This window comes from Macaca nemestrina, chromosome 11, assembly GCF_043159975.1.
Source record: "Macaca nemestrina isolate mMacNem1 chromosome 11, mMacNem.hap1, whole genome shotgun sequence".
In the NCBI taxonomy this organism is placed as follows: Eukaryota; Metazoa; Chordata; class Mammalia; order Primates; family Cercopithecidae; genus Macaca; species Macaca nemestrina.
Window position 1 is genome coordinate 107,483,831 of NC_092135.1, and position 24,509 is coordinate 107,508,339.

The following is a 24,509-nucleotide window of genomic DNA, read 5'->3' on the forward strand; positions in this document are numbered from 1 at the left end:
AAAGAGCAATTAGCAAGAAGTAGCTATAGTCAAATGATAAATTGAGGCCTAAAACTTGCAAGTAAACAAATGGGCAGGTTCAGGTTAGACTTTCCCTGACTCCAGGCAACTAGTGAACCACTTTCTCTTTTTAAAGAGTTGTTAAGTGGCAGTATCATCCTGGTATTCATTGCTCAGTATGCATTTATTGATTATAGAGCAGGTTTTTGTATGAGACATCATGAAATCCTAGGATGACAGCATCACTTATTTTATATTGTAAAATATATGTAACATACAATTTAATATTTTAACCATTTTAAATGGTTCAGTTTTGTGGCATTAAGTACATTTGCATTGCTGTGCAAGCTATCATTTTTTCCCTAGTGAATATTTAGATCTAAATCACAATCCCTTTCCACTGTCTCCTTTTTTCTTAGGGGATAATGATTGATAATATGATTAAAATGAACACATATGCAGTGTATCCACTCTGTCTTTCATAGCCTAGTGTTCTTATGTACATTCTGTTTTAGCCATCTCTTGCACACACAATAGTGCACATGCAACCCAGCCACACATCCACTGAGTGTGTTGAATCACTGTCCTTCCTGCTCTCTTAGCATTTTTTCTTCATATTTTAGAAACATATTTTTCTCTTTTTTCCTTTACTCTCCTAGTATTTTTATTTTAAATTTCTCATGCTTTCTCTTTAAATTTGTGGAGCAAAACAAAAAATAAACAAATAAGAAACTATGCTTAACAGGAATGTTCCAAATATTCTCAGTTTATGGCACCCTTAGTATCTCAGTAATTTTGTTTTCAAGGTGCCTCTAGACCAAAAGATGTACCTGACAGTTTCATTTAAATAACATAATATGTTTAAGTCCTAACAACTTAATAGCCTTTTGAAAAAATAATACACATAAATTGAAAGCAAATCTATTTTTGTTTTTGAAAGCAAACCCACAATCACTTACTAATGGGATTTGTGCCTGTTGAATACTGCCCAGCCCTCAAACCTTGCAGTCACACTGGACACTATTATTCTTATTTCCTTTAATTTTTTATGGAAAAAAGGTTTTTGGTAATTCTTACTTCATGTTGATTTTCATGCAGTATTTGCTTTTATATCACATACATCATCAAAACCCAACCTTGCAAAGCTGTAACATCATTGAGAGGAATGTAGCATGATCTAATATTGAAACCGCAAACCACTTTAAGTTAATAGTTTTTATGCTGCCTAATGGATATTGCTGTGGGTTTTTTGTTTTTGTTTTTGTTTTCATATATTGAAAACATTTTGGCCAGGCGCAGTGGCTTTTGCCTGTAATCCCAGCACTTTGAGAGGCCAAGGTGGGTGGATTGCTTGAGTTCAGGAGTTTGAGACCAGCCTGGGGGACGTGGTGAAACTGCATCTGTTCAAAAAATACAAACTTAGGCAGAGTGGTTCACGCTTGCAATTCCAGCTACTATGGAAGCTGAGGTGGGAGGACTGATTGAGCCTGGGAAGTTGAGGCTGTAGTGAGCCATGATCACACCCCTGCACTCCAGACTAAGTGACAGAATAAGACCCTGTCTCAAAAAAAATAAAAGATAAAGAAAACATTTTACCATTCCCCTGAGAGTTTACAATGGTGCCCTGGGCCACCATGACAGTTAGGGAGCTGTTGGCTTTATAGTCAAAAAATAGTATTTTTATCCAAGTAAAATAATGTCAGTTGTTTGAAATCAAGATAGATACACTGAAGGCATTAATCTTAAATGTCCTTTATAATTTCCTCAGATACTTAAAAAAAATCTCCACAGATGTATCAACCTATCATTTCGTTATTATAGGACAAAGTTTACTTTTCTTAAACACCTGCCCTTAGGATTAAAAATCAACTATTTCATATTCAGTTGTATTTTCTGTGGTTTACTAGTATTTTCTTTGTCTTATTTTATACTCTTCTTTTCAGTAAATAACTAGTTTTAGGCTAATTTAGTTTTTGGACTTAGCATAGGAGTCTAATAATGAAACATTTCTAATGTGTACAAGAACATATGCTGTTTTCTATCCAATTAACTCACAAACATACTTCTAGAACCTAACTTGCTTTTTAATTACAGACTGCCGTAGATGCTCCCTATGGCGAGTGGAGTCTCTTTTGTCAGTTTGAAGTTGTTTTGTTTACTATCTGTTCAAGAGGCAGGCTGACTTTTGGCACCAAAGTTTTTTTTTTTTTTTTTTTTGTCCCTGGTTTACCTTCTTTAAACCTTGATTTGACAACATGCTTTTCTGCATATTTATTTCTCAGCATATTTTAGTAGCAAGGCTTAGGTGCAAGAAACCAATGGAAAGATTGATTGTTTACCACTGGAATTGTCTTATTTGAACTTTACTACCATTAGCAAAGGTTTAGACTGATTGTCAACCCAGGACTAAAAATCTACAGACTCTCTGTGCATATTAAATCAGATTAAAGACCTGTGTCAGTCTGTACAGACTTTTCTAACATAAAAGAACAGAAATGTATTTTTCACAGTTCTGGAAGCAGAGAAGTTCAAGATCAAGGCAGCAGCAGATTGGTTTTGCTGAGGTCCTGCTTCCTGTTTTTCCCTCCGCCTTCATATGGCAGGCAGAAGGTGTGAGAGCGCTCTCTGTGATCTCATGCATAAAGGCACAGTCCACTTTTTATATTTCTGGGATCTCTTTTGTAGGGGCACTAATCACCTTCCAAAGGCCCCACCTCTAAATATCACATTGGGGGACTAGGATCTCAACATATGAATTTGGGGTGGAGGGGACATAAGCATTCAGTCTTATGACAGGATCAAAATGCATGAGTTTTATTATTTTTGATTAAACATCTCTTAAGAGCAATGGTAGTATATTAGGAACAGAATGTGTTAAAAATTCTTTTTGGTTGGTTGTTTTAGAATATGAGCATAGGACTTCTACTTTAAATAAGTATAAAATAAAAATAGGACGTAATTTTGGCATTTAATGTATGTTTTTTTCCAATAAAATGTAGAACGTACTTGTAAGCTTAAAGTTGTATTATACGTAACCGTTGTGTGGATGTGTTTCAGTCAGTGCATTTTACGGAGTGAGGAACAAGTCACTTCTGATTTGATCTTCCTCGTTAGTGAAAGAAAAAGCCAGATTGTTCAACTGATTTAACTTACTGGGTATTTTTCTCTTCTTCTTTTAGATTTTATTGATCTAATCCAAAGTATCTTATAACTTCTGGCTGGAATTAAGGTCAGTACTGTATTTGTGTCAATCGTGAATAAACTGTGAAATAAAATAAAGGCATCATGGGTCTTTAGATAGCTGCATCAAAAATATGCTTGCAATGTGTGGTAAAAGCTGAAATTTAGTAAAACCTGGATATATTTCAGAGTTGGCTTACTAGCAAACATGGTTCCCTGAGTACTGTTTGTTTTTCTAATTAGTATAATTTATTTGGTTTTTGAATATTGAATTTATTTCATCTTACTACTACCTGAGTTTCAAATAATGAAAAAAAAATCCAACTCGAATTCATTTGTTTAATTAACAGAAATATTAAAAGAATGGTCAGCTTGCTGAATTTGCAGGAAAACATTTTGAATTCCACAATTATATACCCAACGAGGATGTATTTCCTAAAGAGGATAGAGTTGAAAACGTACTTTTCAGTAAAAAATTTCAGTTAGCAGAGTGTCAAGATGTCATTCCTTTTGTTCTGTGCTTTCACTAATTGGCTTTAATTGAGACTTGAAACTAGCTTAACTGAGTTTAGAGTAATAACAGAACCTCAGAAGGCCCTCACAGCAATAAGCTTGGGATTTTATTTATGCCTTCTATTTTTTTTTTTGGAACATGTATTCAGATTAAAAAAAAAAACAACTAAACACTGAATGAAATGAAGACTTTTATTGCTTATAAAAGAACAACATGCCAGGTGTTGCTAAACTTTTTGTATAGGCTTTTGATTAATAATTAACATAAAGGAAAACATTAGCTTTTCATTTACCCTTACACTAATCAGGAATTTTCTCTTTAAAGCCCATGTTTAACCCTTCTGATTGCAGTGTCTGTCATATAACAGGCACACTGTAAATATGTACCTTTTCTGGCCTCAATTCTGACCTCACTTTCCTGCAGCCAAATGCACATAAACACACAGACACACAGACACTCTCTCTCTCTCTCTCTCTCTCTCTCTCTCTCTCTCTCACACACACACACACACACACACACACACAAACACACACACACACAGATGAAAAACTACGATTATTTCTCTTTTCAGGTACAAACTGTGCTTTCCTATCTTCGAAATCTGTATAGAATGAAGCAAATAGAATATATTAAAATTATGCCTATAGATAATTGGAAACTTAATAAAGAAAAAAGGCGAAATGTCTACAAGTATTGATTTAAAGTCTATAAACTATATTATTTTATTAAGTGTTTTCATTTAGTTCGGGGTCAAATTTATTGAAGTCTCTCTTTTTTATTCACTTTTTAGCATATACTATGGAGATTTGTGAACATTTAAATGTGCAATTTTTAAAGACTTTTTGAACTTTTTTCTACTTTTACCCCTTACTAGACCCTATCCCATCCACCTACAAAACCAAAATTACAAGTAGAATGAGATTTTTGTAAAGTATACATCATTGAATCAGTAATGTTTTTAATGCACAGAGTTAAGTTTTAATAATAAATCTGTATGAGAGGTAAACTTTTCCTTTCTCTTCTTTAATAAGAAGTAAATTCTTCCCTTCCTGATTTTTTATTATATAGTTGATATGGTAAACACAGCAGTTTGCAATCTCATCTTGCTTTGACCACTTTCCAGAAAGAAAACTGAAAAGAAAAAAGATTTTTGTTAGATTATAAAAAAAGTAACCATAATGCATAAAAAATTTTCATAATCTAATTCCCTAACCATCTTCCACATGGAGATTTCTGTTGTGAGAATATGAAAATTGAGTGTGTTTGGTCAAGATGACTTGCCTATTTTCAAATTAATAAATACATGTACCAGTGAAAATAAAGTGTACATAGAAATGGAAACATGTTTAAACCTCTCTTTCTATCAGGTGTTCCCACTTGGATATGTGTGGTTTAGTATTTATTAGTATTGTTTTCCCTTCTATCTGAAAATGAAAATAATATTAAATTACATTCGATTAATCAGTTACCTAAATCACATTTTGTAAAAGCAGTTAAATGTAGTAAGTCTCTTAAAAATATATTAACTCACCAGAAACAGCCAAGTTATCAAAACAGAATATATATAATGGAAATTACCATTTTTTTCAACTGTAACTAAGTACTTTTGGTTTAAGATGAGAGTTTCCCTCACAGAAAAATCATGTTTTTTTGTGAAAATATTAGCTGAGCAAAATAACTAGTGTTGCCAGATAAACACAAGCTACCGATAGAGGTATATAAAATAGAACATCAGAAATGCCATTGCAGTATTTTATCAATTCTGTGATGCATGTAATTTTACATTAAATTATGTAAAATTAAGTTATGCTATAGTTAAATTGACAGCATTTTTTTTTTCCTGGTAGTAAATGAGGTGTGTCTTGTAATGAATGGTATCTTAGATTTTATGAAACACAATGTTACTGAATTTAGACTGGAAACGTGTTTTAATCTCCTAAAGTTATTCCAAAAAAATGTCAGAATGAAGTCCAGAAACAAGGAAGGTAAATTTGGCATTGATTCTTAGCAACATATTAGGCCACACTTTTTGCCTTTTAAAAAAATATGTATTGGTTTTTCTGATCTACTTCTTTTTCTTTATTATTAATACTACTACCAGCATTTTCGTATATTTTCCTCCAGTTTTTGTCATGGTTTGTTTTCATGAAAGGTAAATTAAATTTTCTATTCTATACATTCCAGTTACTTGAAAAGGTGATTTTTAATGGCTCTGTGATATACTATCCTGTGGATATTTCATAATTTATTTCACCATTTGCCCATTGTTGGACATTCAGACCATTTTTAATATCTCACTATTATAAATAGCACTTCAACAAATACGCTTCTAAAATGTTTATGTTCATTGCTGACATTGTACTTAGGATCAATTTGTAGAAGTGGGATTATGTAGTGTAAAGAAATAAACATATTTGAGGTGACTAATGTGTACATTGTGAGTGTTCCACAAAATTATATACCAATATGCACTTCACTGGTAGCAGAAGCAGTCTGAGTTTTGCAATACTCATGCCAATATTGGAATTAGGATTTTAAAAATTTCACAGTTTGATAAGCAAATGATGGCTTCTCAATTTTAAAATATAAAATAGGAAACAAGTGCTTGTAAAGGAATACTCATGGGTCATTAAAAGTATCAATCTAAACAGCATAACTTGTTTTTTAGTTAGAATGAATAGGTAATGTTAATTTCATTGGTTCTGCCACTGTCAGCCTGGGAAGGCTGTTTGATCTTATGCTGTTGAAGACAGAATCAAAAGCTAAATGATTTTCATCCTTATAAAGATAGATGATCATGTTAATTATATTAATTATAGTTTTCTTGAGAAAGAGGTTGAGGACTCTAAGGAATGGGACAAGGGAGATGATCTTTAATAGAGTTCTCAAGTTTACTTACAGTGGAAATACTGCTCAACAAGTGACATGAGGTGCAATAGCTTTTCTGGAATTGTTTGGAATGCTGTGAGCAGAAAAGGACTAATATTACTCTACAAATCTAAAAGTAAAATGTCATATTGTGTGCTAGCTAGTGCTTAGATATTTTATAAATTTCTCTCCTCAAAATTTTAAAAATACTTACTTTTCTATATTGATACTATCTTTTAGTCTCATTTTGCAAAATCAAAAGTTAAAAAGAAAATATTGGATATAACTTGTTGCTATTTTGTATGCGTTTCTTCTTCATCCTATACACTAACCTTTTATCCTTCCTCGAATGCAGTCAGTACTTAGCATATATATTCCATGAAGACCCTACCTCCAACCCCATCCTATCTTGCTCCCAAAGAGGGATCATGTTCGTCAGACTGACACCTAGTGCTAAGGGATACATTGCTTAACACAAGGCTGTCAGTGCTATAAGACTTCCCCTGCCTTTGCAATTGCACTTGACTATATTAAAGTGTTCTGGTGGTATCGGTTGAAGTACCCGAGCTTGAAATTAGGTGAATTCATGCTTTCTTGGTGCTTAGAATTCTTAAAGAGATGATTTCCTATGAATTTTTTTGAAGAGATGGAGTGTCCCTCTGTCTCCTAGGTTGGAGTATAGTGACACAATCACGGCTCACTGCAGCCTCAAGCTCTTGGGCTCAAGTTGTCCTCTCATCTTAGCCTCCTGAGTAGCTTAGGACTACAGGCTTGTGCCACCATTCCTGGCTATATTTTTTATTGTTTGCAGAGACTGAGTCTCGCTTTGTTGCCCAGGCTGATCTCAAACTCCTGGCTTAAAGCGATCCTCCTGCTTCAGCCTCTGAAAGTGCTGGGATTACAGGCATGAGTCACTGTGCCTGGTCAGCTGCCTATGATTGAATCATTAATATTTATCCGAAATTATTTATCAAAGCCCTGATTTTGATCCAGTGCTCCAGCACAGGGTGGATGCTGTGCTTCTTTTCTACCTGGATCTAGTCCTTCCTGCTAATTCTAATTATGCCCTCTATACTTCTAGACTGCTAAGCTGCTTGTGGTGTTCCTTGGTCAAGCCCTCTGATTTTATTATCTGTAAAATGGAAACAAAAATAACTTACACTTCATTTTAAGATTAAATGAGATATGGCCGGGTGCAGTGTCTCACGCCTGTAATCCCAGCACTTTGGGAAGCCGAGGCGGGTGGATCATGAGGTCAGGAGATCGAGACCATCCTGGCAAACACGGTGACACCCTGTCTCTACTAAAAATACAAAAAAATTAGCCGGGAGCGGTGGCGGGCGCCTGTAGTCCCAGCTACTCGGGAGGCTGAGGCAGGAGAATGGCGTGAACCCGGGAGGCAGAGCTTGCAGTGAGGCGAGATCGCGCCCCTGCACTCCAGCCTGGGCGACAGAGCGAGACTCCATCTCAAAAAAAAAAAAAAAAAAAAAAAGATTAAATGAGATATTATTGTGAGTCTTAAAAATTGTAACTTTTAATCCGCTTTTAAGCGCTCTATAAAAATATGCTAATTACTTTATTACACATTGTATACTTGTATCAAAACACATTGTGTCTGATAAATATGTACAATTATAAATAAATTACATTTTAATGCAAAAAATAAAGACTCTTAGAACAATGTCTGGCATATGGTGATTGCTAAATAAATAGGAGTGTTTGCTCCATTGAGCCTTGAAAACAAACAAACCAAAAAATACTCTATTAAAGTCTTTTATTCTAGATTTTACATGTGTAATAAATTCTGATACTTCTCTTAAAACAGAAAATAAAATGAATGAGGATCTTTAAATTATTCTTGTAAAAGCTTCAAATTATATAAATTAAAGAAGCCAGAACTTATGTGTGTGTGTGTGTGTGTGTATATAATGTATGATATATGTAATTTTAAAAAATATTTCTTTTATAGAGATAGGGCCTCACTCTGTTGCCCAGACTGGAATGGAGTGCAATCATAGCTTACTATAACCTCAAACTTCTGAGCTCAAGTGATTCTCCTGCCTCAGTCTCCTAAGTAGCTAGGACTGTGGTAGCGTGCACCAGCACACCCAGCTAATTTTTTATTTTATGCCTTTTATAGAGACAGGATCTCTCTATGTTGCCCAGGCTGGTCTTGATCTGGCATGAAGTGATCCTCCTGCCTTGCTTTTCCAAAGTGATGAGATTACAGGCGTGAGACACTACACCCAGTCCAATATATAGAATTTAATGCTGTATTTTAAACTGGCCAGAAAGTAATTTCTCTATGCTCTGCTGAACAGTGTTATATCTTTCATTAAAGAAGCTGTTAACCTAAACAGCATATTGCACAATTAAGCAGACTTACACTTAAAACAAAACAAAACAAAAGAACAGTGTAGAAAATGCTAATACTCTAATGAAATAGGAAGTGGGGAGAGGAGGATGTTCTTAATGTCTAACCAGTAAGCTTCAGTACTTTGAGCTTTCCAGAATCAATACAAAATTTTGATTAGCTTCTTGGTCAACTTCCAGTACCTTCTCAGGGAGATGCTATATTTCTCTTCCAACTTGCTTCATGTTGCTTCACACATTTCTTATAGACTTGTTATGCTTCATGTTATGATTATATTTGGATAGGTCCATTCTCCCCTAGCAGCCTATAGGTTTTTTAAGGAGAAACTGGAGACTACCCTTATGCGTGCTATTTCAATAGGGCTTTGGAGGAAATGGACACTTAAGAAATGCTTATATAATGAATTTCTTTAAAATTCATAACAATTATAAAATTGTGAAACAAAATATAAACAATTGTATTACATATGAAGACTAAATATAGAGCTACATATATGTGTGTATATATGCGTGTATGTTATAATAATCATTAATCACTGTATCCTCTTTCTTGGCACCCTATCTTTCTTTCTTGAAAAAACAAAAAACAAAAAAAACCACAGATCCAATACTTGTTCTTTAAGATTCTTCCAGTGGGTAGTATTTTCATATTCATCTTTCATGGCATCAACAAGCCTATTTCCTCAGTATGCCAGGCTGTCAAAATGAAAGAGCAATTCTGGAAGCACATATCCCCAAGATTCTTCATTAGGTCATGTGAAAAAATGAGGAGGGATAGCAAGTTTGTCTGCCACTCTCACTTCAACCTCCTCCCCATCTCTCCTGTTCTAAGTCATGTCATGAGCTATTCTGTGATAGTCATGTTTTTAACAGGAAAGGATTACTTTCTATTAAAAAGAGAGAATATGTATTTATGATGCATCAAATTTCAGAAAGCTTCACAAGAGAAAGTAAATTATCCTAAGGATTAAATGGTCTTTTCAGTTTGAAATGTGATTCTGGAAGCTTTGTATTTCTCCTTAAAGTGGTAAACAAATAATTGGGCATTCTATAAATCTTTCCAGAATCTCAAAGTCACTTTGTATCATATGTAAATCTAATCATTAGAATCCTGGATTTTTGTTTTTAATAGAAAGATATTATACTATGCTAAATGTAGGAATCAAATAAAATGACAAAATAATCACCTTTTTCATAAGTTTTCTAAATTTCCCAAATTAAACCTAATAATTATTGCAGCTTCAAATATCTTAGGGGTGATTATTGTTTAAAGTCCTCTCTTTTTTTTCATGTGGGAAAAGAATGCTCTAGCTGATTCTTCATTTCTTAATTAAATATAGTATCAAATGGCTGCAAAAGACAACCACTGGCTATGTTTTCATACAAACCCCATGCTTATGAAATCAATTCTGTGGATTTAATTCACTAACCAGCTAATCTTTATTCTTTTCCTAAATTCGTCTGTAAAAAAGAATCCCATTCCAAAGAATAACACAGCTGATCTCTTTGCAGCCCATTTATATCATTAAAAAGTATTATAACCTAAATATGGGCCTTATATCTTATTAGGGTACTTTGTAGGATTTAAAAACAAAAGAAATGAATTTCTTTATTATGTAAGAAATTATTTATATTCTACTTATTGCAGAATAAGAACTGCATAGTAGTAAAAGGGATAAACTCTCTTGTTCCTTTGTGAATCAACGTGAGACTTGTTAAGCTTCATCAGTTATTCACCTGAGAATAGAAGATTATCCATCGTGTATTAGAAAAAAGGAATATGACATATAATACCACATGTGATAGATAGGTAAGTAGATAGGCATGCTGGTTTCAAATAGTTTTGCCAATGCACAATACAAGGACTTTACTTTCAGGCATGCTTTCTGAGTCAATTTTGTTGAAGAGGGTAAAATTGTGTGCCTTTTCTGAACTAATCTCTCCCAGTTATTAATAATACAAAAATGTTGAAAAATCATTTGCCATAACAAACCGACATGGATTAGGTTTCATTCCGTATTATTCAATGTCTTACGGTTATCAACTTTGTGTTGCTTTAGAGTCTTCTTTCTTTTGACCATTTCAAATCTAATTAGTGAAGGGCTGAATAAAGAAAACACTGAATGCATTATATGTGTACATCTATGTCTATCTTCTTTCTTCTTTCTCTCGTTTATCTAAAGTTGTATACCTGTCAAAGTTTGTAGTTCAAAACTAGAGCAAGTGATCTCTTAGTACATTGCTTTTTGAATATTAATAAGTGTATTAGTCCATTTTCACACTGCTATGAAGAACTTTCCTGAAGTTGGGTAATTTATAAAGAAAAGAGGTTTAATTGACTCACAGTTCTGCATGGCTGGGGAGGCCCCAGGAAACACAATCATGGTGCAAGCAGAAGCAGGCACTCTCTTCACCTTCTTCACAACGTGGCAGGAGGGAGTATGTGCGAGCACGATGAAGTGCCACACTTTAAAACCATCAGCTCTTTTGAGAACTCACTCACTATCATTAAAACAGCATGGGAGAAACCGTACCCATGATTCAATGACCTCCCACCTGGTCCCTCCCCTGACATGTGGGGATTAACACATGAGGTAAGATTTGGGTGGGGACACAGAAGCAAACCATATCAGCAGGTATTTGGAACTGAAAGTACTATTGTCTTCATTTTATGAATCGAGAAACTTAACCATTAAACCAGAAACAATTTTTATTTTTATTTCATTTATTTACGTAGAGAGAGAGTCTTATTCTGTCACCCAGGCTAAAGTACAGTAGTGTGATCATGGTTCACTGCAGCCTTGACCTACCCAGCTCAAGTGATCCTTCCTGCCTCAGACTCCTGAGTAGCTGGGGCCACAGGTGCACACCACCATGCCAAGCTAAATTATTTTCTTTTATTTTTTGCAAAGATAGGGTCTCACTATGTTGCCTAGGCTGGTCTCAAGCTCCTGGGCTCATGCAGTCCTCCTGCCTCAGCCTCTCAAAGTGCTGAGATTACAGGTGTGAGCCACTGCACCTGACCCAGATAGAATTTTTATAAACAGAGCATTGCTCTGTGAAGTATGTTAGTTCTTAGAAATACAGAAAAGTCTTTTATGGAATAACAGTAAGTAGAAAAATACACATTTATCTAAATGTAACTACTTACCTATGACATACATCATTTAGTGATGGCTTAAACTATAAGATATTGATCTTCAGAATAATAAAGAGAGTAGAGAGTGGGCTTGATATCATTTGCTTAAAGATGCTTCACCTAGAATGAATATATACTTTTTCCACCTTTTCCTCAAAACGATTGCCTTCTATTAGTGTTCTGCCAGAAGTAGCTCTCTGGTACAATACTAAGGTGCAAGTACCAGCTGATCTACTTTTAAAAAAACAGCTACGGTGGCATCTTTAAGGGGTTTTAAGTCAGCCATAAGGAGTATCAGACCAATAGAGGAGAATAAATTAAACAACAGGAATAAAAAAAGGGAAGGGGTAAGGAACTTATTGAAAATAAAGATGTAAGAATTTCCTCCTTTAAAATTTATTTAAGTTTTGGAAATATGGGGTAAAAAATGAGTCAGCGAGCAGGATGTTTAACTTGACAAGCAACTTCATAGTTGCAAGCCATTTCAAATTTCATTTCGATTTTCCATTATCCCTTAGAGACTCGAAGACCTAATTTAGACCGTCTGGCTACACTATCACAGGGGGAGGATTTGTGCACTTAGGGTACCCCTTGGGGTTTTCTACCTGTTTGGAAATTAAGATGTAAAGTACTATTGTAGTATGTTAGAGGAGTGTACTGGCAGGCAGTTAATTTCCTTAGGTGAAATTAATGCTCAGAGAGAAATTGTACTTACATATTCAGGCTAGGCTATTACATAGGCACTTCAATGGCAATGGAGTGAAATTACCTTTTCTTCTATTTCATACAAGTGTTGTACAACACAAAAATTACATAATCTTCCATGTTAATAATTACTAATGTTACGTTAAAATATTGTATGCTATTGAATGATTACGCATGTACTGGGAATGTACACCCCACAGGGTATTTACCAAGTTTCACTATCAGGCATCATCCTCTCTCTTCCACCATATCTGGAATTGCTGTGTTCCTCTTTCATTGTAGAGACTAAGTAGATATGTATTAATTTTTTGATTTTCTTATATTTAGATAGTTTTTGCAAATTTTCTTCTTGGTGATCACTGAAGTTCTCCGTTAGAGACTTAGTGGCAAATGTTATTTTAACTTTGTGCTTAGAAAAGAAGGACACTCTTCACCTTTACATAAATATAAAGAGGATGCAAACATCAAGTACTTCATTGATTAACAAGAAAACTTTTAGAAATGTCATGTGTTTTGTCACCACAATGTGTGGCACGATACTAGCCAATGGCATAAAAAGTGTTTGAAATGTGATGTGATTTACTTTTGCTTTCAGAAAAGTAAACAGTTTCTCTTTGGATTGAGCATAGTATCTTCTTCATTTACATGTCATGGACTGCTTAGAGAGTTTTTACAAGTTCGTTGTCTATCTCGTAAAGCCCACATAATTGTAGTTTTTGATATGTATCTCTTTATTTCATCATTTCGACATAGCCATAAATGGTATCCCACATAGATATTCAAACAATGTACCATTTACTAGGTCATAGGAATCCTAGTCATTAGCTAACATGACCCCACGTGGAAATACACCGCTTTACGGAGTGGAAGGGCAAGGGAAGCAGATGGGGGAAGAAGTATGCTGCTCAAAAAATAGAAAAGTATATATAAAGAAATCCTAGCCATGAGGTGAATGATAGCCAAACAGATGTTTTTTAAAAAGTAAAAGAAAAAAACAAAAAGTAAAACAGCCTGGATGATAACACATTTTTGCCTGGTCCAGCCTTTGGGAAACCAAATTACATTCTTTCGTCCCATAGTTTCATCATGTATTTTTATCGGAGAAAGAGAATTTGTACATGATAATATTTGTAAATCACACTCTAAATCATTCTATGTACTTTCAGAATTAAAGCTTTGCACACATGAAGTAAGCCTACATAAGAAGGTGCAGTTCCAATACAACAGAGTAGTTATTAATAAATCGAGTAGTGAGGGTCCAGTTGTAGTTCATTTGAGAGCAAGATTCTGTGAATGCTTTAAATGTATTAACAGTGGTTACTTTGCTCTTCAATGGCTTACAGTCAAGAGAGGGGAAAACTAATGCATATAAATAGTAACTAATACATGATGATACGATCAAATACTAAGCACAGATATAACTGTGTAGAGTGACCCAGAGAAGATATAATTGATTTTGACGGGCCAAATTTTTTAAAAGGGACCTTCAGCTGGGTTTATAGGTAAGTAGAATTTAAATAGCCGCAATAGAGAGTTGGAGGTACAGAAAGGACATTTCTTGAAAAGGGTCTATGGAAACCAAAGCACGCATAAGGGAATGAGAACTCAGAAGTTGAGAAACTTGAACAGAGGGTGCAGGACAGGTTTACTGTGGATCTGTATCCTGCCTCTTCTTTTCTTCCTTCTTTCTTAGTCTTCCACTTTTTTTTCCCTACAAATATTTGTTGAATTACTTGTATGTGTATCTCTTCTTTAACTGTGAGCAGAAACCCAATTCATCATGAGATTTTTCGTCCTCTCTTCATGCACACAGAATAGTTACATAGATATATACTGCTGTGAATGTCTGTTTCAAAAGCTTCCTTTAATGAAAGTCTATTTTTGTTGCAGATTTTAGGAAGAGAAAAAAATAAACATGGATATCTCAACATTTGGAAACTAGATGTTCCAACGAACCCTCTTGATGTCTGTAATTATTTTATTTTGGCACTAATATTATCAAGCTTGTTTATAATTAAAGATAAATGAAATAGTAAAATTAACTACTTTATCTCCTTATTTAAATTTCAGCTGGGAAATTTGGAATTTTACTGTTTAAGTCCTTTGTTAAATATCTAAAAGGGCCCTACTACAGGGAGACAGATTAATTAAAATCAAAATTGTTGAGGGAATATAATTAAAAACAAAATCTTATCCCAACCCAGAAGTCCCCTCCACCAAAGTAATAGAAAAAGAAAACACTTCTACTATTAGGCATCAAACCAGAATGTGATGAACATTACAGGCAATCCACTAAGAGATTGCAAAAACCAAAAGAAATCTCACTTTTCTATATTGCCAAGTAGATGTAGCCAAGAGTGGGATTACACACATGCTTTCAAGATAAACAATAACCAGTACTCAAGTAAAAGGACTTGACTGCACCATCCTAAATTCTTCAGGTAATTGGGTTGATCACCTGTGTTAGCTAATTGACTTTCTCCAAGAAGAAACCAATTTCTCATCCCTTTATAACAGGAAGAAGTTTTGCAACTTGGAGCAAGAGTAACGCTGAAGATAGGCTCCTATCCTCCCATAGGAACTGGGAGATAGGGGAGATTTCTCCCTTGATGTTTGCATTTCAAAAAGATAGTTCCAAGGTTCTTGAGAAAACATTTCTGAGTTGCCAGGCTAATGGGAGGCTTAGTTAGCCATCATTAAGATTTACATAAATTTGCAAAGAAGAAAGAAATTCTATAAGAAAAGGGAGAGTAGAAAGCAGCCTCTATCTACCCTTGTTTTCAGCATAAAGATTTAAATAAGAAGTATATTTGTCCTTACAGTGTAAAATGAATGAAATGAATGTTTTTTAAGAAAAGTAGTCAATGGATATTTTGGGTTTTCTGAGTATATTGTCAGTATATTCTAAAACAAAGAACAAATAGGCTTTAAAATGGAAAGATTTAAGTAAAAGGATCACTACTCCTTCACACTCATAGTAACTTAATTGCTGGGTAAATTATTGGGGGGTAGTACTGCTCATATTTGACTTTTACAAGGGAAAGCAGACCTTGTGGAGAGCAGAATGGATCATATAAAAAAGGTCTTAAATTTCTACTTGAAATGTGTTTGAGACTGGACATCACAGCTTTCTGGTGCATTTAACTTAAATTGCTCAACTGCAAGATCTCCAGTGCTCATTCAAATGCTAATGTGGGCCATCTGCCTCCCCACCCCCACCTTTTTTTTTCTAGCAGGAACAAGCTGAAGGTCACGTGACCCTAATTACTGCAATTATGAGATTTCTGGGAGTAATCACTTAGGTTGCACCCAGAGTGAGCATCTGCTGATGATAAATAGATCAGGAGATTACTAAAGACAGGCTTCCCTGTAAGACATCCAGTGATTAATTTCTTAATATATATACATATGCACAGCTAAATCCATATGCTCTAATAAAAGCATTCTTTTCCTCACACTTTTTCCTAAAATGCCTCTTTAAAATGTAGTAGGAACAGCATAAAATGTGTATTTTTTTGTGTGCAAATATAATTAGAATTCTAAAGAGGGACATAGGGAAGATTTAGTAATGACTAATAATGAAGTAGCAGCCTTTACCTACACAAATTTTAGTTCTCTGTACAAGGAGAAAAGAATGTCACAAGGGCTTAATCTTTCCAGCAAAAGTATTATTTCATATTATTTTATTTTGTTTTGTTTTTATTAATTTTGAAATGAAGACCTAATTTCTAATGAAAAGGTTATGTGCTTAAGGGAAGATTCTTCAGGCCACTTAAGACCTTCCCAGCAAGATGAATTCTTTTCCCTTTCGAGAGGTCATTTGCTTATTAAAAGGTGGTTGTTTCATAGGATATTTTCTCACAGTATTGTTTACTTTGCTCCCTATTACATTTTTTCTTACTATAAAGGACTTATAGTTTTAAATTTTATTGTGTATTAATTGGACTTATTTTTAACCTCTCCCATCTCATGCAGTAATTTTTGAATGACACACTGTCCATGCTAAATATCATGTTGGGAGATGTGGCAGTATTTTTGCAGTACCATTGGTTGGTCTCCCCATGTTGGTTAATGACAATGACATTAAAGGTTATGCATAGTGTCTTTCTTCTTTTGAAAATCTCTCCTTTTGCCAATTTGCCCCCAAAATATGGTTCAGAGCTTCTTATAATTTCCTTTATAGTATTGAGGCAGGCTAAGCTTATTTCCAGTATGTGTAAAATGACTCTGAATGAATTATTTATTCACTAAACAAATGCTTTCTTGAGCACCACATCATGCTGAGAAGTGTGCTAGAAGAGAACAAGAAAGACACAGTCTTGCTCACTTTTATTCAGGTGGCAACAGCCTTCCACATACATACATGTACTTTACAACACACTGATATGATGCACCAAAATATAATGTATCATTTCCCAAATGATTTGACCGCATTTATTAACAATTTCAAAATACATCAGTTGATGGTTTTTAAAAGTCGTTTTGTGGCAGCACCTGTCCAATCCTTCCTCCCCCACCCACGCTTTTGTCATTACTAGGATATGATTCAATTTATTCTTCAGGCATAAAGGGGGTTTGATTGGATTTTAACCTTTTCTCTCCTTTTTATCTGTCTTTATGCTTCCTTCCTTGCTTCTTGTAAACTCTTTAATCTTATTTCAAAAAAAAAAGTTTTTTAAGCTGCTTTAGTTGTTAGGATTGATACCTTTCTCTTCTAACTTTTCAGAGAAAGAACCGTTAAGAGACTTTGCAGTATTGGAGCTCTGTCAGCTGGGCCCCTATGCCTCTCAAAGATAGCATCAAAAGCACATTCATGATCCATCTCAACTGATAAACCAGGAGATTGGGATTGTGTGATCAATAACACATTACATGGTCCATTCTATAGCATGTTTTAAAGGAGAAACTGTTTGCTAAATTCCTTAATTTTTGTTTTCATAAGTACTAAAGCTCCCATGGTATTCTTTTTCCAATAAAATTATAGAGTAAATACGTAACAGTGTAGTTCAGTTCAGCTTTGTAAGACTTCGTATTAATTAAATCATAAATTACACAGAAAAATATTTTGACAAGCCATATTTTTAGAGCTTTGGTTCAGAAAATATTGTTTTCATAAATAAAATTCAAATGGGGGAGAATTTGTTCATTCAGTTTTAAAGAAGCAGCAAAGACCTGTGTCAAGCTACTTCTCACACTGGATATAGAACAAGATTCATCATTTTTTTAACCAGTGTCCCATTAGGATTGATGGGCCTCCATTTTTTTTTTTTTCACCAGCTGGATCTCAGCTGTGAAATGAGAAAAATATGTTCAGTAAAGACAGTAATATAAATTCCAAGGAGCTAATCAGATTAGAAAGGCATGGCCATACACTTCTGTATCAAAGCAGAGCCCTATTTACAATCTCTTAATGGACTGGCCAATGCAGAACCAATGGCACCTGTCACAAAACAGCAGTTTGAACTCTAAAAACTAGAGTATCGTAGATGCAGGAAAATAAAATGATTTGGAAGAAGTCTTGCACATTGGGATAAGTGAGACTTAAATCACAGTGAAGTAGTTGACAAGTCATAAGCCTCAGGTTGAGGAAAATATTGCCCCTTCTTATATGATGTTTCAAGAAATATTAGTGACAAATAGTTTTTAAAAATAACTTTTGAAAGCGCTGTGTAAACAAGCATTGTATTTCTGATTGAGCGTTCAAGTCCATATATGAAAAAAGTTTCAAAATAATATATGTAAGAGGCCTGCCCTTGAAGGTCTCTGCAGTTGTAAGGACATGGCCTAAGACCTCAATCCAGGATATTTATTTAAAGCTCCATACTGAAGTTTTTGTTTTTGTTTATTTATCTTTGGTAAAATCTTAAATTTTCCTCATTAAGGGAAAGTATCAGTTGATGCTGCCCCCTCGGTAACATAACAGTTGCATTTAAACTGTTACAACTTACGCAGGAAACCCAGACCACTGAATCAGAGGGACGTCAATTAACTCATTGAAGCCTACAATTATTGGTGATGGAGTAAGTGTAGTTGTGACTCTAATAAATTTACAGTTGTCTTTTCCTGTTTATGGTTGCCAATCTTGGTCTTTAGGTATGACGTATTATATACTTAAAAATCTGGTAAGGAACAAATTAAAATCTGACATTTGTGTTCAGCTTAAATTAGTTAAGTTAGTAAATGGTTCTTCAGCCTTATTTCCTGCCATCTCTCCTCCCTTTATTCTCTGTGTTTTTTTCTGTTTGGAGTGAATGCTTAGACCTCAGTTACTCAGAGTGGTCTTTCCTACACTGGGCCAGATGCCTTCACTGTGCACTCCCATAACACCCCGAATGCAACCTCTCATGGCATTTCGCTTTATTCTCCCTCCCTAATCAACATGTTTTAAAGATTAATTAGATTCCTAGTTGTTTGAAGTCAGAGACCACACATGCCTTGTCATTACTGTCTTTCTGGAACTTAGTGCATTGCCTGATATAATTTTAGTGTTATGTTGTCTACATTCGCTCTTACTCTCATTGCTGTTGTTGGGTTGCTGTTACTATTCCAGTGCCTTGTGTGCCCTTCTCTGTTGCTGTCCTGAGTATTCCCTTTCTAACCACCCTGTCTGAGCTCCTCGGCCTACGTCTTCTGCATGCAGGAAGCTGGACCCAAACACTAGGCCCTTCTCTTGCCCATCTCTTCCAACCTGCAGGAGTTTCTTCTTCTCCGCTGGAGGCGCCTGTCATATTCAGCAGTCAAACTGCAATATTTACTTTTAAGGAGCTTGACAGATAAAAAGAAATCTCTTCAAACTGCATGAGACCTATTCGGCTCCATTTGGCTTTTTATTCATTTATTTTTCTCTTGCCAGGTGGTCCGAATCAAAGATTGAAGTGCCCTAGATTTCCAAATTTGTCTTCTATATATTCAGTGTTAAGTGCTTAGTGTTGTTTATAATTTAAACATAACTTTTATAAAACTCTATTTTGAAAAGCGATGACTAACTATGGATATACATAAAAAGGATGTTAGCAGAAATGAAAAGTTCCGTTTAAGTCCTTCTTAAGGCTTGTCTCATTTAGACAAACAAAAGTTACATTGTTTGCCTCCTCACCGATGACTGGTACCGTTTTTACTTCCCCCATTTGCTAAATATTCAAAATTTATTTGAGCTTATTTCTTTTTAAAATGCAGTGAAACAGTTTAGTACATCAAAAACTACATATTGTGGTGTGAGTAAATGTTGTTTCACAGCTTATTTTAGCATTCTAGAAAGGGTTGGCATGGAAACCTTGAGAAGGCATTTTAGATGCTCAGTGATACATAAAGGCGTTCGTTTTGAAAGTCCTGTGTATCTTATTTATCCCAATCTAGAATCAGTTTTAACAGTTATTTATATCTAATTTTAGAAATAAGATTTTTTTCAACAGGCAGAAGTAGTTTCTTTAGTCTTTTTCTTTTTTTCTTTTTTCTTTTTTTTTTCAAACACACATAATCCAGAATCAGAGAGAGTTTTCAAGGATTAAGCAATATAATTCACTGGATAGAGATATACATTGGAATCATTTAGATTTGGTTTCAAATGCTGGTTCTTAGCTTTATGATAATTGCTACGTTAGCCTCAAAACGTGAGATTAAACATTAAGATAATAGCAATAAAAGGAAATAAATAAGGTCATACATGCAATACACTATACAGTATAATATGTTACCAGGTAATATATGTAATATGCTTTTACATATATGTAATATGTAATATGCTTGCATAAAGTATACATTCATCAACTTTCATTATTATATGTGTACAATAATAGAGCGGGAAAAAGAAAAATTCAATAAATAACTTTGACTCAGGAACCTTTTCATCATTCATCCTCTTTTCAGTCTTTCTGTCTTGTCTGAACATTGGGAAATGGTGGTTCAATTGAATTTCCAGACATTCACTAATTTATTTATGAATAAGCTTCTATGGATTACAACAGGGTATGAAAAAAGTTAATATCAATTTTTTTCAATTCATTACCTGTTGTGTTTGTTATTTAGTTGCTGGTGGATCTCTCTTACCCCATGATAATTAGGGACCATCAGTGTTCCTTGGGATCCAGAGACCTGGTTTCAATTTTTGTCTTGTCTGCCAAGCAGCTGTGTTACCTTGAATAAGGAAAGTCAAATTTTGAGACCTGGGCTTTCTTGTATATAAATTAAATGGAGATGAGCCATATGAGTTTTAATATGCGTTCTAGCTTTTATCCATGTTTTTTCCACTACGATATTAGAAATTAAATAAAGACTATTCTCTATCTACTATCTCAGCAGATATGCTCAGAGGTTGTCAAACATTTTGTAAATGACTTGTGTTAAGTGAATTAGCTACTAATTTTTTAAAAACTTAGAGTCACAAAACAACTAGCAAATAAATGACAATTATTTCTAAATTTGTTTTTAATATAGAGATTAATTTTTCATATCTATATTTAGAAATGACATCTTCTAATTTTATCTATGTGTAAAACAGCTGAAAAAAATTGATATAGTCTATACCAAAATAACCCGATAATAAAAGTAAGTTGTAATGGGAGAATAACCCAAAGAAGCAATTTTCATGTGAAAAATTTTGCAGTGTATGAAGAATTGTTATTCACGGAAGGCTAATCTGTTGGCAGTGTCTGTTGCTGAGCTGAAGAGGGTTCTGCCAAAGCAAACCCATTCCTGAAGGGACTGAGCCTTCGAGAGGCCTTGAATTAGATATGAAGATAATTCTGCCTCTGGAAAAAGATATCATAGCGTAATTATATAGACATTACTCCTCAAAAGCTCCAACCCTTCTAACTAAAGCCTTACCAGAAGAATCCCAAAGAAGATAAACTTTCAAAATTCCACTAAATAAAAACTCCATTGTCCTTTCAAAAAACGTATACATTCACAGGGAATTTTGTATTGTTCAAGATTATATAAATAACTTTGTCCAAACTCTTAGTTTCTACATTTCTTTACAATTTCTTTTTTTCTCCTAAGAAAGTCTGGGGAAAAAACTCTTCACTATAGTAACTGATTAGTTCCATTTCCTGTCATATTTCTTTTCTTGTGGTTGCTGGTTTCTAGCCAATTCTATTTTTGCATTTATTTTTCCCCATTACATTCTGTTTCTTTTTTTTCTGGGTAGAAGAATTTTTGTGCTTTTCATTTTGTCAAAATAGAATTCTTCTTATGTCATGTCATGATTTTGATATTTTCAAGCTTAAAAAGCAACACAGAGGAGGTTTGTTTACATAATGAAGCATATCATGGGCTTTTTAAAGAAGGTCTGATAATTTAGAAAGTATTTTCAACTAGCAGTGGATTAGCAATGCCTATTTTTTTCGTAAGTCCTATTCTTTTGAGCATAGTCAGCTTGATGCAGCTGTGGTTTAAAAGAGGAAGCTAGGAGTCTAGGAAGTGACCTCATGAAAATGCAGAAAATTAAGAGATTAAATAATAATAATATACAAAAGTAAATAGCATATTTCACTAAGTGTCCGAGTGCCTGAGAATTCTGAAAGTGGAGGGAAGTCCAATTTAAAGAATATAAAATTAATATCCACATATGAGCACATAGAGAGAAGTACAGGAGTGGGAGGCTTTCATTTTTTGGTTTGTCTGTTTCCCTCCCTCCCTCCCTCCCTCCCTCCCTCCCTCCCTCCCTCCCTCCCTCTCTTCCTTCCTTCCTTCCTTCCTTCCTTCCTTCCTTCCTTCCTTCCTTCCTTCCTTCCTTCCTTCCTTCCTTCCTTCCTTCCTTCCTTCCTTCCTTCCTTCCTTTTAGAGCACTCTAGATTTATTTGGGTAAAATATGTGAGCATTTGCTTAGGATATATGCATTTATAAATGTAAAAGAGCAAGGATTCTCCCTGGCAGCAAATCTTTCCTTGGATCATTGAAAACCAACCAAACAGTGTCTTCTAACTAGATTATTTTCATACTAGATCCTTGCAGAAGTATTAGCTGACCTAAGTCCTGTTTTCTGCCACCCTGAAAGTGAAAGAAGGAAGTGCTGCTATAATAAGAACTGTAACTAAATCTAACAGCATCCCTGTTTTCTGATGATGGTCATCATGTGTTAGAAAAGTTTCATTTCATACCTGAGATGTAAGATGTACAAATGTCTTTCCTAAGCTTGATCCTCCATGGCAGATCTATGGATGGAATATAGCAGGGAATCTGTAAAACTGACCGACTACAAAAACAACAAACACTTTTTCTTCTGTCACAGAATTACTTAATTAAACCAGGAGACTTGTGAATATATGAATAGTACAGAGCTCCAGGCAGATGGACTTTTATTAATTCCGCACCCTCACTATCTGGAGCTCTTTATACTAATCCTGGCATCTGGGGGAACAGTGATTGCAAAGTTACACATTAGAATTGCTTCATTTTCTTGTGGCAGTTCTTAGTGTGATATCTGGTGGACATCCTTCCTGTATCACCCTGTGTAGAAATAAAAAAGAACACTTAATCCTCACCTACTCTACCCTGTATTTTTCTCCATAGCATTTCTATATTACTGATATATCTGATATGTTTTATATTTTTTTGTACAATTAATTATTGTTTCACCTAACTAGAATGTTCATAGAGCAGGAACATTTTCTGTTTTGATCGCTGATGAGTCCCTAACATCTAGCCAAGTTTTTGGCACATCATAGTTGCTCAATACTGTCTGTTCAATGAATATGAATCTAGTCACTATTTTCATGCATACAGCGATGCCTACTGTTCTCTGGTCTTCCCCTCACAGCCGTGTACTCCACCTCTCTTCTTTCTCACCACTTGCCACAATTCCCTTCCCACTAGCAGCTTTCTTCACAACAATGAGGTTACATTCTTGATTAAGGAACCATCTCTTCTAGATCTTTCTCAGGTGCTTAGTGTGACACCATGTGTGGCTATGCCCTCTTAGAGGTGAGGGCTGAGCTTCTAATTTGGCTTCTTTATGCCTTTGCTTCATGAAGGACAGTGGTTCTCAGAGTGTCCCCTGAACCAGCACCATCGGCATCACCTGGGTACTTGTTAGAAATTTAAATCTTTGGGCCCCACCCCAGACCTAGTGAATCAGAAATGTGTGGCTGCAGCTCGGCAACCTGTGTTTTGTCAAGTCTTCCAAGTAATTCTGATGCTGAAGTTTGAGAATCAGTGAGAATATATAGATTGCCTCCTGGTTTTGTTTTTAACCTTTCAAAATCCCTGTAATTTCTCTGAGAATATTTCTTCGGGAGATCAAAAAAGATTCATATTATACAAAGTTCTCTCTCTAATGCAGGGGCTTAACATTTATTTACTAAATTATGGGCATGGTAGGCATAGATTATGTGTCCCTGTAGAATCTTGCAAGGTAGAAGCCATTTTCCCCCCAACCTACCCTGGAAAATAGGCAAATTCAAGTTTCTAGAAGACTGGGCTGAAATTCCCATTTTTTTAAGTGTATACCTACTCCCTTCATCCCCCCAAACTTCCCACATGGTATATATATAAATTCAACCCTAGAACCTGTTGTAGGTGAACCACAGTTCTTCAGGACAAATACTCAAAATCAGTAATTGTATGTAAAGCTAAAAATTAAACTACTTTGGAATGGGAAATATTACATAGATATTATATAGTCTTCTTTCTTGGAAATTCTATGTAATTCTGTTTTAGAGAAAGACAGGAATAGTTGCTCACTTTAAAATTTTTATGTACTACATCTGCTTTAATTGATAAAATAGCAATAGA

General features: G+C 34.8%; 1 protein-coding gene and 1 long non-coding RNA gene across 5 annotated transcripts in view; one reads left to right on the plus strand and one right to left on the minus strand.

Annotated features, from left to right (window-relative positions):
* LOC105481123 (microtubule associated protein 2) overlaps nucleotides 1-24,509 on the plus strand; it is a 315,665-nt gene that overhangs the window by 79,030 nt on the left and 212,126 nt on the right. For 2 of the 3 annotated variants that reach the window (XM_071073883.1, XM_011740412.3), the window contains one exon: nucleotides 3,180-3,229. The exons of the other annotated variant lie outside the window; for it this stretch is intronic. The gene's annotated coding sequence lies outside the window, so the exon portion shown is untranslated. The remainder of the gene's footprint in view (nucleotides 1-3,179; nucleotides 3,230-24,509) is intronic. 3 annotated transcript variants of the gene reach the window in all.
* LOC105481126 (uncharacterized) lies at nucleotides 4,286-22,990 on the minus strand. 2 transcript variants are annotated; one of them, XR_986773.3, is made up of 3 exons: nucleotides 22,877-22,990; nucleotides 20,785-20,912; nucleotides 4,286-4,825 (listed from the first exon to the last, which is right to left on the minus strand). It is a non-coding gene; the product is annotated as an uncharacterized lncRNA (long non-coding RNA). The 2 variants fall into 2 exon arrangements; XR_986772.3 differs by having other exon boundaries at nucleotides 4,286-6,656.